The sequence below is a fragment of the Chiloscyllium plagiosum genome, unplaced genomic scaffold (genome assembly GCF_037043375.1).
Source record: "Chiloscyllium plagiosum isolate Xiang-an unplaced genomic scaffold, Cpla_swu_hap1 HiC_scaffold_35, whole genome shotgun sequence".
Lineage (NCBI taxonomy): Eukaryota > Metazoa > Chordata > Chondrichthyes > Orectolobiformes > Hemiscylliidae > Chiloscyllium > Chiloscyllium plagiosum.
Window position 1 is genome coordinate 11,599,909 of NW_028270173.1, and position 14,860 is coordinate 11,614,768.

Here is a 14,860-nt window from a genome sequence, read left to right on the forward strand (position 1 = left end):
CCTCCTCCCCTCCCCTCCCCACACACAACCCCCTCCCCTCCCCTCCCTACATTCATCCCCATCCCCTCCCTCCTCCCCACACACATCCCCCTCCCCACACACATTCCCCTCCCCTCCCCTCCCCACACGCATCCCCCACCCCTCCCCTCCCCATACACACTCCTCCCCTCCCCACACACATCCCCCTCCATCTCCCCTCCCCACACACATCCCCTCCCCCTCTCCACACACATTCTCCTCCCCTCCCCTCCCCACACACATCCTCCTCCCCTCCCCTCCCCACACACATCCCCCTCCACACCTCCCCACACACATCCCCCCTCCTTTTCCCTCCCTACATTCATTCCCCCATCCCCTCCCCTCCCCTCCCCACACACATCCCCCTCCCCACACACATACCCCTCCCCTCCCCTCCCCACACCCATCCCCCACCCCTCCCCTCCCTATACACACTCCTCCCCTCCCCACACACATCCCCCTCCATCTCCCCTCCCCACACACATCCCCCTTCCCCTCCCCATCACCCCACGCACATCCCATTCCCCTCCCTACACACATCCCCATCCCTGCCCCTCTCCACACGCGTCCTCCTCCCCTCCCCTCCCCACTGACATCCCCCTCCACAACTCCCCACACACATCCCCCTCCCCTCCCCTCCCTACATTCATCCCCCATCCCCTCCCTCCTCCCCACACACATACCCCTCCCCACACACATACCCCTCCCCTCACCACACGCATCCCCCACCCCTCCCCTCCCCATACACACGCCTCCCCTCCCCCTCCATCTCCCCTCCCCACACACATCCCCCTTCCCATCCCCATCTCCCCACGCACATCCCCTTCCCCTCCCCCCTCCCCACACACATCCCCTCCCCCTCCCCACACACATCCCCGTCCCTGCCCCTCTCCACACACGTCCTCCTCCCCTCCCCTCCCCACACACATCCCCCTCCACACCTCCCCACACACATCCCCTTCCCCTCCCCTCCCTACATTCATCCCCCATCCCCTCCCTCATCCCCACACACATCCCCCTCCATCTCCCCTCCCCACACACATCCCCTACCCCTCCGCTCCTCTCCCCACACACCTCCCCTCCCCCTCCCCTCCCTCCCCACCTCTCCCCTCACATATCCCCTTCTCCCTCCCCTCCCCACACACATCCCCTACATCTCCGCTCCCCTCCCCACACACATTCCCTCCCCCTCCCCTCCCCACACACATCCCCTTCTCCCTCCCCTCCACACACATCACCCTCCCCACCTCCCAACACACATCCCCCTCCCCACCCCTCCCCACACACATCCCCCTCCCCTCCCCTCCCCACACACATCCCCCACCTCTCCCCTCCCCACACACATCCCCCTCCCTCTCCCCTCCCCACACACATCCTCCTTCCCCTCTCTTCCCCACACAGATCCCACTTCCCCTTCCCCTCCCACATTCCCCACACACATCCCCTTTCCCCTCCCCTCCCCACACACATCCTCCTTCCCCTCCACTCCCCACACACATCCCCGTACCTTCCCCTCTCCACACACATCCCCCTCCCCTCCCCTTTCCACACACATCACCCTTCCCCACCCCACACACATCCCCCTCCACACCGCCCAACACATCCCCCTCCCCTCCCCACACACATCTCCCACCCCTCCCCTCCCCACACACATCCTCCTCTCTCTCCCCTCCCCTCCCCACACACATCCCCCTTCCTCTCCCCTCCCCACACACATCCCCCTTCCCCTCCCCTCCCCACACACATCCCCCTTCCCCTCCCCTCCCCACACACATCCCCCTTCCCCTCCCCTCCCCACACACATCCCCCTTCCCCTCCCCTCCCCACACACATCTCCCACCCCTCCCCTCCCCACACAATCCCCCTCCCTCTCCCCTCCCCTCCCCACACACATCCCCCTTCCTCTCCCCTCCCCACACACATCCCCCTTCCTCTCCCCTCCCCACACACATACCCCTTCCCTTCCCCTCCCCACACACATTCCCCTCCCATCCCCGCCCCACACTCATCCCCTTCCACTCCCCACACACATTCCCCTCCCCTCCCCGCCCCACACTCATCCCCTTCCCCTCCCCTCCCCTCCCCACACACATCCTTCCCCTCCCCCTCCCCCTCCCATACACATCCCCCTCCCCTCCCCTCCCCACACACATCCCCCTCCCCTCCCCTCCCCTCCCCACACACATCCCCCTCCCCTCCCCACACACATCCCCCTCCCTCTCCCCTCCCCACACACATCCCCTTCTCCCTCCCCTCCCCACACTCATCCCCTTCTCCCTCCCCTCCCCACACACATCCCCCTTCCCCTCCCCTCCCCACACACATCCCCTTCCCCTCCCTCTCCCTCTCCCCTCCCCACACACATCCCCTTCTCCCTCCCCTCCCCACACACATCCCCCTTCCCCTCCCCTCCCCACACACATCCCCTTCCCCTCCCCTCCCCTTCCCACACACATCCCCTTCCCTCTCCCATCCCCACACACATCCCCCTACCCCTCCCCTCCCCACACACATCCCCCTACCCCTCCGCTCCCCTCCCCACACACTTCCCCTACTCCTCCGCTCCCCTCCCCACACACATCCCCTACCCCTCCCCTCCCCTCCCCTCCCCACACACATCCCCTTCCCCACCTCCCAACACATCCCCCTCCCCTCCCATCACATCCCCCTCCCCTCCCCGCACACATCCCCCTCCCCTCCCCTCCCCACACACATCCCCTTCCCCACCTCCCAACACATTCCCCTCCCCTCCCCACACACATCCCCCTCCCTCTCCCCTCCCCACACACATCCCCCATCCCTTCCCTCCTCCCTCCTTCCCACACACATCCCCCATCCCCTCCCTCCTCCCTCCTTCCCACACACATCCCCCTCCCTCTCCCCTCCCCACACACATCCCCACCCCCTCCCTCCTCCCCAGACACATCCCCTACCCCTCCCCTCCCCTCCCCACATACATCCCCATTCCCCTCCCCACACACATCCCCCATCCCCTTCCTCCTCCCCACACACATCCCCCTCCCTCTCCCCTCCCCACACACATCCCCCATCCCCTCCATCCTCCCCAGACACATCCCCTACCCCTCCCCTCCCCTCCCCACACACATCCCCATTCCCTCCCCACACACATCCCCCTCCCGTCCACTCCCCACATATATCCCCCTCCTGTCCACTCCCCGCACACATCCCCCTCCTGTCCACTCCCCGCACACATCCCCCTCCTGTCCACTCCCCACACACATCCCCCTCCCCTCCCCACCCCACCCATCCCCATACACATACCCCATCCCCTCCCTCCTCCCCACACACATCCCCTACTCCTCCGCTCCCCTCCCCACACACATCCCCTACCCCTCCCCTCCCCACCCACATCCCCTACCCCTCCCCTCCCCTCCCCACACACATCCCCTACCCCTCCCCTCCCCTCCCCACACACATCCCCTTCCCCACCTCCCAACACAGCCCCCTCCCCTCCCCTACCCCCCTCCCCTCCCCACACACATCCCCTACTCCTCCGCTCCCCTCCCCTCCCCACACACATCCCCTACCCCTCCCCTCCACTCCCCACACACATCCCCTACCCCTCCCCTCCCCTCCCCACACACATCCCCTACCCCTCCCCTCCCCACACACATCCCCTACCCCTCCCCTCCCCACACACATCCCCCTCCCCTCCCCGCACACATCCCCCTCCCCTCCCCTCCCCTCCCCCCACTCCCATCCTCTCCTCTCCCCCTCCCCTCCCCTCCCCTCCCCTCCCCACACACATCCCCTTCCCCTCCCCACACACATCCCCTTCCCCTACCCTCCCCTCCCCTCCCCAGACATATCCGCTTTCCCCTCCCCACACACATCCTCCTTCCCCTCCCCTCCCCCACTTCCCCTCCCCCTTCCCACCCCTCCCCCTTCCCCTCCCTCTTCCCACCCCCCCTGCCCTCCCCCCCTTCCCACCCCCCTCCCCCCTTCCCTTCCCCTCCCCTTCCCCCTCCCCCTCCCCCCCCACTCCCTCCCCCCCACTTCCCCTCCCCCTTCCCACCCCTCCCTCTTCCCCTCCCTCTTCCCCTCCCTCTTCCCACCCCCCCCTGCCCTCCCCCCCTTCCCCCCTTCCCTTCCCCTCCCCCTTCCCTTCCCCTCCCCTTCCCTTGCCCTCCCCCTTCCCCTCCCCTTTCCCCTCCCCTCCCCTTCCCCTCCCCTCCCCCTCCCCCTCCCCCTCCCCCTCCCCTCCCCCTCCCCCTCCCCTCCCCCTCCCCTCCCCCTCCCCCTCCCCTCCCCCTCCCCCTTCCCCTCCCCCTTCCCTTCCCCTTCCCTTCCCCTTCCCTCCCCCTTCCCCTTCCCTTCCCTTCCCCTTCCCTCCCCCTTCCCTCCCCCTCCCCCTCCCCCTCCCCCTCCCACTTCCCCATTCCCCTTCCCTTCCCCTCCCCCTTCCCCTCCCCTCCCCCTCCCCTCCCCTCCCCCTCCCCTCCCCCTTCCCCTCCCCTCCCCCTTCCCCTCCCCCTTCCCCTCCCCCTTCCCCTCCCCTCCCCCTTCCCCTCCCCCTTCCCCTCCCCTCCCCCTTCCCTTCCCCTCCCCCTTCCCCTTCCCCTCCCCTCCCCCTTCCCCTCCCCTCCCCCTCCCCCTCCCCCTTCCCCTCCCCCTTCCCCTCCCCCTTCCCCTCCCCTCCCCTCCCCCTTCCCCTCCCCCCCCCCTCCCCCTTCCCCCCCCCTCCCCCTTCCCCTCCCCTCCACCTTCCCCTCCCCTCCCCCTTCCACTCCCCCTCCCCCTCTCCTCCCCCTCCCCCTTCCCCTCCCCCTTCCCTCCCCCTCCCCCTTCCCCTCCCCTCCACCTTCCCCTCCCCTCCCCCTTCCACTCCCCCTCCCTTTCCCTTCCCCCTCCCCTTCCCCTCCCCTTCCCCTCCCCCTCCCCCTCCCCTTCCCCTCCCCTTCCCCTTCCCCTTCCCCTCCCCCTCCCCTTCCCTCCCCACACACATCACCCTCCCCACACACATTCCCCTCCGCTCCCCACACGCATCGCCCACTCCTCCCCATACACATCCGTCCCCCTCCCCCTTCCCTCCCCTCCCCCTTCCCTTCCCCTCCCCTCCCCCTTCCCTTCCCCTCCCCCTTCCCTTCCCCTCCCCCTTCCCCTCCCCCTCCCCCTCCCCCTTCCCCTCCCCCTTCCCCCTCCCCTCCCCCCTCCCCTCCCCCTTCCCCTCCCCCTTCCCCTCCCCCTCCCCCTTCCCCCTCCCCTCCCCCCTCCCCTCCCCCTTCCCCTCCCCTTCCCCTTCCCCTTCCCCTCCCCCTCCCTCCCCTTCCCTCCCCTTCCCTCCCCACACACATCACCCTCCCCACACACATTCCCCTCCCCTCCCCTCCCCTCCCCACACGCATCGCCCACTCCTCCCCATACACATCCGTCCCCCTCCCCCTTCCCCTCCCCCATCCCCTCCCCTCCCCCTTCCCTTCCCCTCCCCCTCTCCCTCCCCCTTCCCCTCCCCCTTCCCCTCCCCCTTCCCCTCCCCCTTCCCCTCCCCCTCCCCCTTCCCCTCCCCCTCCCCCTTCCCCTCCCCTCCCCCTTCCCCTCCCCCTTCCCCTCCCCTCCCTCTTCCCCTCCCCCTCCCCCTTCCCCTCCCCCTCCCCCTCCTCCACCCCCTCCCCCTCCCCTTCCCCTCCCCTCCCCCTTCCCCTCCCCCTCCTCCACCCCCTCCCCCTCCCCTTCCCCTCCCCTCCCCCTTCCCCTCCCCCTCCCCTTCCCCTCCCCTCCCCCTTCCCCTCCCCTCCCCCTTCCCCTCCCCCTTCCCCTCCCTTCCCCTTCCCCTCCCCTCCCCCTTCCCCTCCCCTTCCCCTTCCCCTTCCCCTTCCCCTCCCCCCCCACGCACATCACCCTCCCCACACACATTCCCCACCCCTCCCCTCTCCTCCCCTCCCCTCCCCACACGCATCGCCCACTCCTCCCCATACACATCCCTCCCCTCCCCACACACATCCCCTTCTCCCACCCCTCCCCACACACATCCCCCTTCCCCTCCCCTCCCCACACACATCCCCCTTCCCCTCCCCTCCCCACACACATCCCCCTTCCCCTCCCCTCCCCACACACATCCCCGTAACTTCCCCTCTTCACACACATACCCCTCCCATACCGTCCCCACACACATCCCCCTCCCCTCCCCACAGACATCCCCCTCCCCTCCCCTCCCCACACACATCCCCCTCCCCTCCCCTCCCCTCCCCACATACATCCCCCTCCCCACACACATCCCCCTCCCCTCCCCTCCCCTCCCCACATACATCCCCCTCCCCTCCCCTCCCCACATACATTCCCCTCCCCACCTCCCAACACACATCCCCCTCTCCTCCCCACACAGATCCCACTTCCCCTCCCCTCCCGTCCCCACACGCATCCCCCTTCCCTTCCCTTCCCCTCCCCTCCCCTCCCCATCCCACTTCCCCTTCCCCTCCCACACTCCCCACACACATCCCCTCTCCCTCCCCTCCCCTCCCCACACACATTCCCTCTCCCTCCCCTCCCCTCCCCACACACATTCCCTCTCACTCCCCTCCCCTCCCCACACACATTCCCTCTCCCTCCCCTCCCCTCCCCACACACATTCCCTCTCCCTCCCCTCCCCTCCCCACACACATCCCCTCCCCTCCCCTTCCCACACACATCCCCCACCCCTTCCCTCCCCTCCCCACACGCATCCCCCACCCCTCCCCTCCCTCCCCCCTCCCCTCCCCCTCCCCCCTCCCCTCCCCACACACATCCCCCTTCCCCTCCCCACCTCCCCACGCACATCCCCTTCCCCTCCCCCCCCTCCCCACCCACATCCCCTCCCCACACACATCCCCTCCCCCTCACCCTCCCATACACATCCCCCTCCCCTCCCCTCCCCACACACATCCCCCTCCCCTCCCCTCCCCACACACATCCCCCTCCCCTCCCCTCCCCTCCCCACACACATCCTCCTCCCTCTCCCCTCCCCACACACATCCCCTTCTCCCTCCCCTCCCCACACTCATCCCCTTCTCCCTCCCCTCCCCACACACATCCCCCTTCCCCTCCCCTCCCCACACACATCCCCTTCCCCTCCCTCTCCCTCTCCCCTCCCCACACACATCCCCTTCTCCCTCCCCTCCCCACACACATCCCCCTTCCCCTCCCCTCCCCACACACATCCCCTTCCCCTCCCCTCCCCTTCCCACACACATCCCCTTCCCTCTCCCATCCCCACACACATCCCCCTACCCCTCCCCTCCCCACACACATCCCCCTACCCCTCCGCTCCCCTCCCCACACACTTCCCCTACTCCTCCGCTCCCCTCCCCACACACATCCCCTACCCCTCCCCTCCCCTCCCCTCCCCACACACATCCCCTTCCCCACCTCCCAACACATCCCCCTCCCCTCCCATCACATCCCCCTCCCCTCCCCGCACACATCCCCCTCCCCTCCCCTCCCCACACACATCCCCTTCCCCACCTCCCAACACATTCCCCTCCCCTCCCCACACACATCCCCCTCCCTCTCCCCTCCCCACACACATCCCCCATCCCTTCCCTCCTCCCTCCTTCCCACACACATCCCCCATCCCCTCCCTCCTCCCTCCTTCCCACACACATCCCCCTCCCTCTCCCCTCCCCACACACATCCCCACCCCCTCCCTCCTCCCCAGACACATCCCCTACCCCTCCCCTCCCCTCCCCACATACATCCCCATTCCCCTCCCCACACACATCCCCCATCCCCTTCCTCCTCCCCACACACATCCCCCTCCCTCTCCCCTCTCCACACACATCCCCCATCCCCTCCATCCTCCCCAGACACATCCCCTACCCCTCCCCTCCTCCCCAGACACATCCCCTACCCCTCCCCTCCCCTCCCCTCCCCACACACATCCCCATTCCCTCCCCACACACATCCCCATTCCCTCCCCACACACATCCCCATTCCCTCCCCACACACATCCCCCTCCCGTCCACTCCCCACATATATCCCCCTCCTGTCCACTCCCCGCACACATCCCCCTCCTGTCCACTCCCCGCACACATCCCCCTCCTGTCCACTCCCCACACACATCCCCCTCCCCTCCCCACCCCACCCATCCCCATACACATACCCCATCCCCTCCCTCCTCCCCACACACATCCCCTACTCCTCCGCTCCCCTCCCCACACACATCCCCTACCCCTCCCCTCCCCTCCCCACCCACATCCCCTACCCCTCCCCTCCCCTCCCCACACACATCCCCTACCCCTCCCCTCCCCTCCCCACACACATCCCCTTCCCCACCTCCCAACACAGCCCCCTCCCCTCCCCTACCCCCCTCCCCTCCCCACACACATCCCCTACTCCTCCGCTCCCCTCCCCTCCCCACACACATCCCCTACCCCTCCCCTCCACTCCCCACACACATCCCCTACCCCTCCCCTCCCCTCCCCACACACATCCCCTACCCCTCCCCTCCCCTCCCCACACACATCCCCTTCCCCACCTCCCAACACAGCCCTCTCCCCTCCCAACACATCCCCCTCCCCTCCCCGCACACATCCCCCTCCCCTCCCCTCCCCCCACTCCCATCCTCTCCTCTCCCCCTCCCCTCCCCTCCCCTCCCCACACACATCCCCTTCCCCTCCCCACACACATCCCCTTCCCCTACCCTCCCCTCCCCTCCCCAGACATATCCGCTTTCCCCTCCCCACACACATCCTCCTTCCCCTCCCCTCCCCCACTTCCCCTCCCCCTTCCCACCCCTCCCCCTTCCCCTCCCTCTTCCCACCCCCCCTGCCCTCCCCCCTTCCCCTTCCCACCCCCCTCCCCCCTTCCCTTCCCCTCCCCTTCCCCCTCCCCCTCCCTCTCCCCCCCCACTCCCTCCCCCCCACTTCCCCTCCCCCTTCCCACCCCTCCCTCTTCCCCTCCCTCTTCCCCTCCCTCTTCCCACCCCTCCCTGCCCTCCCCCCCTTCCCACCCCCACTCCCCCCCTTCCCACCCCCCCTCCCCCCCTTCCCTTCCCCTCCCCCCCTTCCCTTCCCCTCCCCCTTCCCTTGCCCTCCCCCTTCCCCTCCCCTTTCCCCTCCCCTCCCCTTTCCCCTCCCCTCCCCTTTCCCCTCTCCTCCCCTTTCCCCTCTCCTCCCCTTCCCCTTCCCCTCCCCTCCCCTTCCCCTCCCCTCCCCTTCCCCTTCCCCTCCCCTCCCCTTTCCCCTCCCCCTCCCCTTCCCCTCCCCCTCCCCTTCCCCTCCCCCTCCCCTTCCCCTCCCCCTCCCCTTCCCCTCCCCCTCCCCCTCCCCCTTCCCCTCCCCCTTCCCTCCCCCTTCCCCCCCCTTCCCCTTCCCTTCCCCTCCCCCTCCCCCTCCCCCTTCCCTTCCCCTCCCCCTCCCCCTTCCCTTCCCCTCCCCCTCCCCCTCCCCCTTCCCTTCCCCTCCCCCTCCCTCTCCCCCTCCCCCTCCCTCTCCCCCTCCCCCTCCCACTTCCCCATTCCCCTTCCCTTCCCCTCCCCCTTCCCCTCCCCCTTCCCCTCCCCTCCCCCTCCCCTCCCCCTTCCCCTCCCCTCCCCTTCCCCTCCCCCTCCCCTTCCCCTCCCCCTCCCCCTCCCCTTCCCCTCCCCTCCCCCTTCCCTTCCCCTCCCCCTTCCCCTCCCCCTTCCCCTCCCCCTTCCCCTCCCCCTTCCCCTCCCCTCCCCCTTCCCTTCCCCTTCCCCTCCCCCTTCCCCTCCCCCTTCCCCTCCCCCTTCCCCTCCCCTCCCCTTCCCCTCCCCCTTCCCCTCCCCTCCCCTCCCCCTTCCCCTCCCCCTCCCCTCCCCCTTCCCCTCCCCTCCACCTTCCCCTCCCCTCCCCCTTCCACTCCCCTCCCCCTCCCCCTCCCCCTTCCCCTCCCCCTCCCCCTTCCCCTCCCCTCCCACTCCCCCTCCCTTTCCCTTCCCCCTCCCCTTCCCCTCCCCTTCCCCTCCCCCTCCCCCTCCCCTTCCCCTCCCCTTCCCCTTCCCCTTCGCCTCCCCCTCCCCTTCCCACACACATCACCCTCCCCACACACATTCCCCTCCCCTCCCCTCCCCACACGCATCGCCCACTCCTCCCCATACACATCCGTCCCCCTCCCCCTTCCCCTCCCCTCCCCTCCCCTCACGCATCGCCCACTCCTCCCCATACACATCCGTCCCCCTCCCCCTTCCCCTCCCCTCCCCTCCCCTCCCCTCCCCCTTCCCCTCCCCTTTCCCTTCCCCTCCCCCTTCCCCTCCCCCTCCCCCTCCCCCTTCCCTTCCCCTCCCCTCCCCCTTCCCCTCCCCTCCCCCTTCCCTTCCCCTCCCCTCCCCTTCCCTTCCCCTCCCCCTTCCCCTCCCCCTCCCCCTCCCCCTTCCCCTCCCCCTCCCCCTCCCCCTCCCCCTCCCCCTCCCCTCCCCTTCTCCCTCCCCCTCCCCCTCCCCCTCCCCCTCCCCTTCCCCCTCCCCCTCCCCTTCCCCCTCCCCCTCCCCCTCCCCTTCCCCTCCCCTCCCCTTTCCCCTCCCCCTTCCCCTCCCCCTCCCCCTCCCCCTTCCCCTCCCCCTCCCCTCCCCTCCCCCTCCCCCTCCCCCTTCCCCTCCCCCTCCCCTCCCCTCCCCTCCCCCTTCCCCTCCCCCTCCCCTCCCCCCCCCCTTCCCCTCCCCCTCCCCTCCCCCTTCCCCTCCCCCTCCCCTCCCCTCCCCTTTCCCCTCCCCCTCCCCCTCCCCCTCCCCCTTCCCCTCCCCCTCCCCTTCCCCTCCCCTTCCCCTCCCCTCCCCCTCCCCTCCCCTTCCCCTCCCCTCCCCCTTCCCCTCCCCCTTCCCCTCCCCTCCCCCTCCCCTCCCCCTCCCCTCCCCCTTTCCCTCCCCCTTCCCCTCCCCTTCCCTTCCCCCTCCCCTTCCCCTCCCCTTCCCCCTCCCCTTCCCCTCCCCTTCCCCTCCCCTTCCCCTCCCCCTCCCCTTCCCCTTCCCCTTCCCCTCCCCCTCCCCTTCCACTTCCCCTTCCCCTTCCCCTCCCCCTTCCCCTTCCCCTCCCTCCCCTTCCCTCCCCTTCCCTCCCAACACACATCACCCTCCCCACACACATTCCCCTCCCCTCCCCACACGCATCGCCCACTCCTCCCCATACACATCCGTCCCCCTCCCCCTTCCCCTCCCCCATCCCCTCCCCTCCCCCTTCCCCTCCCCCTTCCCCTCCCCCTCCCCCTCCCCCTCCCCCTTCCCCTCCCCCTCCCCCTCCCCCTTCCCCACCCCCTCCCCCTTCCCCTCCCCCTTCCCCTTCCCCTCCCCCTCCCCTCCCCCTTCCCCTCCCCCTTCCCCTCCCCCTCCCCCTCCCCTCCCCTCCCCTCCCCCTTCCCCTCCCCCTCCCCCTCCCCCACCCCCTCCCCCTCCCCCTCCTCCACCCCCTTCCCCTCCCCCTTCCCCTCCCCCTCCCCCTCCTCCACCCCCTCCCCCTCCCCCTCCTCCACCCCCTCCCCCTTCCCCACCCCCTCCCCCTTCCCCACACCCTCCCCCTTCCCCACACCCTCCCCCTTCCCCTCCCCCTCCCCTTCCCCTCCCCTCCCCCTTCCCCTCCCCCTTCCCCTCCCCTCCCCTTCCCCTCCCCTCCCCTTCCCCTCCCCTTCCCCTTCCCCTCCCCTTCCCCTCCCCTTCCCCTTCCCCTTCCCCCCCACGCACATCACCCTCCCCACACACATTCCCCACCCCTCCCCTCTCCTCCCCTCCCCTCCCCACACGCATCGCCCACTCCTCCCCATACACATCCCTCCCCTCCCCACACACATCCCCTTCTCCCACCCCTCCCCACACACATCCCCCTTCCCCTCCCCTCCCCACACACATCCCCCTTCCCCTCCCCTCCCCACACACATCCCCCTTCCCCTCCCCTCCCCACACACATCCCCGTACCTTCCCCTCTTCACACACATACCCCTCCCATACCGTCCCCACACACATCCCCCTCCCCTCCCCACAGACATCCCCCTCCCCTCCCCTCCCCACACACATCCCCCTCCCCTCCCCTCCCCTCCCCACATACATCCCCCTCCCCACACACATCCCCCTCCCCTCCCCTCCCCTCCCCACATACATCCCCCTCCCCTCCCCTCCCCACATACATTCCCCTCCCCACCTCCCAACACACATCCCCCTCTCCTCCCCACACAGATCCCACTTCCCCTCCCCTCCCGTCCCCACACGCATCCCCCTTCCCTTCCCTTCCCCTCCCCTCCCCATCCCACTTCCCCTTCCCCTCCCACACTCCCCACACACATCCCCTCTCCCTCCCCTCCCCTCCCCACACACATTCCCTCTCCCTCCCCTCCCCTCCCCACACACATTCCCTCTCACTCCCCTCCCCTCCCCACACACATTCCCTCTCCCTCCCCTCCCCTCCCCACACACATTCCCTCTCCCTCCCCTCCCCTCCCCACACACATCCCCTCCCCTCCCCTTCCCACACACATCCCCCACCCCTTCCCTCCACTCCCCACACGCATCCCCCACCCCTCCCCTCCCTCCCCCCTCCCCTCGCCCCTCCCCTCACGCATCCCCCACCCCTCCCCTCCCTCCCCCCTCCCCTCGCCCCTCCCCCTCCCCCCTCCCCTCCCCACACACATCCCCCTTCCCCTCCCCACCTCCCCACGCACATCCCCTTCCCCTCCCCCCCTCCCCACCCACATCCCCTCCCCACACACATCCCCTCCCCCTCACCCTCCCCCCTCTCCACACACATCCTCCTCCCCTCCCCTCCCCTCCCCACACACATCCCCCTCCACACCTCCCCACACACATCCCCCTCCCCTCCCCTTCCTACATTCATCCCCCATCCCCTCCCTCCTCCCCACACACATCCCCTACCCCTCCGCTCCCCTTCCCACACACATCCCCTCTCCCTCCCCTCCACACACACATCCCCTTCTCCCTCCCCTCCCCACACACATCCCCCCTCCCCTCCCCAGACACATCCGCTTTCCCCTCCCCTCCCCTCCCCACATACATCCCCTACCCCTCCGCTCCCCTCCCCACACACATCCCCCTCCCCACCTCCCCACCTCCCAACACACATCCCCCTCCCCTCCCCACACACATCCCCCACCTCTCCCCTCCCCACACACATCCCCCACCTCTCCCCTCCCCACACACATCCCCCTCCCTCTCCCCTCCCCACACACATCCCCCTTCCCTTCCCCTCCCCGCCCCACACACATTCTCCTACCCCTCCCCCCTCCCCACACACATCCCCTCCCCCTCCCCACACACATCCCCGTCCCTCCCCTCCCCACGCACATCCCCGTCCCTCCCCTCCCCACGCACATCCCCCACCCCTCCCCGCCACACACACATCCCCCACCCTCCCCGCCCCACACACATCCCCCTTCCCCTCCCCTCTCCACACATCCCGCTTCCCCTCCCCTCCCCACACACCCCCTCTCCTCCCCACACACATCCCCCTCCCCTCCCCACACACATCCCCCTTCCCCTCCCCACACACATCCCCCTTCCCATAGCCTCCCCTCACACATCCCCCTCCCCTCCCCACACACATCCCCGTCCCCTCCCCTCCCCACACACATCCCCGTCCCCTCCCATCACACATCCCCCCCCGTCCCCTCCCCACAAACATCCCCTCGCCTCCCCACACACATCCCGCTCCCCTCCCCACACACATCCCGCTCCCCACACACCCCGCTCCCCCTTCCCCTACCCTCTCCCCACACATCCCCTTCCCCTCTCCCCCACACACATCCCCCTTCCCCTCCCCTCCCCTCCCCTCCCCTCCCCACACACATCCCCCTTCCCCCACACATCCCCCTCCCCTCCCCTCCCCATACACATCCACCTTTCCTCACCCATCCCCCTCCCCTCCCCTCCCCACACAGATCCCCCTCCCCACACACATCCCCCTTCCCCTCCCCACCCCACAACATATCCTTCCCCTCCCCTCCCCACACACATTCCCCTTTCCATCTCCTGTCCACACACATCCCCCTCCCCTCCCCTCCCCTCCCCTCACCACACACATAACCCTCCCCTCCCCTCACACATCTCCTTCTCCCTCCCCTCCCCACACACATCCCCCTTCCCCTCCCACACCCCCCACACAGATCCCTCTTGCCCTCCCCTCCCTGCCCCGCACTCATCCCCCACCCCTCCCCGCCCCACACACATCCCCCTCCCCTCCCCTCCCCACACACATCCCCCTTCCCCTCCCCTCCCCACACACATCCCCCTTCCCCTCCCCTCCCCCCACACACATCCCCCTCCCCTCCCCTCCCCACACACATCCCCCTCCCCTCCCCTCCCCACACACATCCCCCTCCCCTCCCCTCCCCACACACATCCCCCTCCCCTCCCCTCCCCACACACATCCCCCTCCCCTCCCCTCCCCACACACATCCCCCTCCCCTCCCCACACACATCCCCCTTCCCCTCCCACACCCCCCACACAGATCCCTCTTGCCCTCCCCTCCCTGCCCCGCACTCATCCCCCACCCCTCCCCGCCCCACACACATCCCCCTCCCCTCCCCTCCCCACACACATCCCCCTTCCCCTCCCCTCCCCACACACATCCCCCTTCCCCTCCCCTCCCCACACACATCCCCTTCCCCTCCCCTCCCCCCACACACATCCCCCTCCCCTCCCCTCCCCACACACATCCCCCTCCCCTCCCCTCCCCACACACATCCCCCTCCCCTCCCCACACACATCCCCCTCCCCTCCCCTCCCCACACACATCCCCCTCCCCTCCCCACACACATCCCCCTCCCCTCCCCTCCCCACACACATCCCCCTCCCCACACACATCCCCCTCCCCACACACATCCCCTCCCCTCCCCACACACACCCGCTCCCCCACCCCTCCCCGCCCCACACACATCCCCCATCCCACC

At 69.9% G+C, this 14,860-nt stretch overlaps 1 protein-coding gene across 1 annotated transcript in view; it reads left to right on the forward strand.

Annotated features, from left to right (window-relative positions):
• LOC148140062 (zinc-binding protein A33-like) overlaps positions 1-14,860 on the forward strand; it is a 31,249-nt gene that overhangs the window by 15,292 nt on the left and 1,097 nt on the right. The gene's annotated exons all lie outside the window — the stretch shown is intronic.